This window comes from Microcaecilia unicolor, chromosome 2 (assembly GCF_901765095.1).
Source record: "Microcaecilia unicolor chromosome 2, aMicUni1.1, whole genome shotgun sequence".
Taxonomy (NCBI): domain Eukaryota; kingdom Metazoa; phylum Chordata; class Amphibia; order Gymnophiona; family Siphonopidae; genus Microcaecilia; species Microcaecilia unicolor.
This window is the reverse complement of record NC_044032.1, coordinates 225,258,130-225,259,973: the sequence shown is the minus strand read 5'-3', so window position 1 is coordinate 225,259,973 and position 1,844 is coordinate 225,258,130.

Genomic DNA, 1,844 nt, shown 5'->3' with positions numbered 1-1,844 from the left:
TCATTTCTTGTAAGTAAAGTTAATGTTTTAACTGAAACTATGGAAAACTTACAAACAGATACTACATCTAGAATTGACTTGATTCAATCAGAAGTCACGTCATTGAAATCGGTTAACACAGCCTTGATTAAGGATAAAATGGTGATAATGAGGAAGATTGAACAAATTGAAAATTTTAATAAACGCCTGAATTTAAGGATATTAACTTTTCCAGTAATAAATGGCCTGAGCTCAATGGAACTTTTTAGAAAGTATCTGATTGAAAATTTACAGTATTCCCCTTCTTTGATACCTCCAGTTAATAACATTTATTATATTCCTACATCTAAAAATAAAGAGGGGGAAATGAAATAAGCTCGACCTCAGACCAATCCTCAAGCCAGTAAACAGGATTTACAAGATATTTCTGCATTTTTGGAACAATCTTTCTCAGAGATAACCCAGTGGCAAACCTTATTAATACCACTGGTTTTTGAACAAGACCTTAATGCGATCATGAAACAATATTTCAAAAATTCTATGAAAAATGTTTGTGGATCTAGGGTCTGGATTTATCCGGACATGACTAAGTTGACTCAAGAAAAAAGGAAGTTATTTCTTTTGCATAGAGAGGAAACCAGAGCAATGGGAGCTACTTTTCTTTTATCCTACCCATGTAAATGTATTGTGAAATACGTTTTCTTTGAGCCTGACCAGCTTAAAAGTTTCCTGGATCAAAAAAGGCTTCCCAGTGCAACTCCAGCGAATATTATAACAGCTGATTAACATGTAATTGTAAAAATAGAGACTGCCTTATGTTCTTTTGATATATTTCCTTTGATCTCCTTATCTATCTAGAAACGACCCCCAATTATTGAGGTCTAAGGAAGAGGAAAATACATATATGTTATGATTTTGATAATCATGTGTTTAAATGATTTTCTAACTCTGTGTTTCTAAATACAAGATGTATGCTTGTTTAACATCAATAATAAATAAATAAATATATAATAAAAAAAGGATGGAACTTAGAAACTACTTGGAAACTTTCATACTTTGGTCTTAGATTTATGCATTTGATTAAGAGTTGTTTTTAAAGATTTAAACGGACTTATACGTAGAGCAATGTTAAGTAGGTGGACCCTGATTTAGGAATATAAATGACAACATGTAGACTTGTAATGATAAAATATATATGTGATAATCAATTGCTAGGACTAACTCATTTGTCCAGGGTCACAGCATTAATGATGACAAGCAGATGGTGAGCAGGGATAACTAAACTTTATTTATTCCTGTCATTCGCCCCAGATTTATTAATCAAAGCAGGACCAGTGACACTGACACACTTAAAACCAGTATTTCAAAAGGTCTCAAACCTATTCACAATGGGTTAACACAGAGTACAGTCTTAATGTGAAGTGCTGCTGCTCTCCAGTGGACATTTGGCATAATAGCAAACACCTGAGCTCTGTTTTTTTTTAATCAAACTTTTTTTTCCTTCTAGACGGAAGATGCTCCCAGACTAGGAAATAAGAAAGGCACTGATAGGTGCTGATTCACCTTAATTTCTCTCAACAATTAAAGAACAAAGCTTCCCTCTAGGAAAACAATAGTGAACAAAAAGCTTACCGCATATAATTGATGACGATTCAAATTAAGTTTTCTAGGAGCTGGTAAGGGAAAGGAGTAGAAATGTCAATCACCGCCTTACTCAGATGTTCCATCCAGGGGTGGAATCCTTTCCAATGCTGGCTTTTGCTGGTGGCCAGGATGCTTCTTTTTCTTCCTGATAGCAATGTACTCTTGTCTAGTAGCCAGATCAAAAGCCCCGCGCTGTTCCAAATAGCAGTCTAAAATTAGTG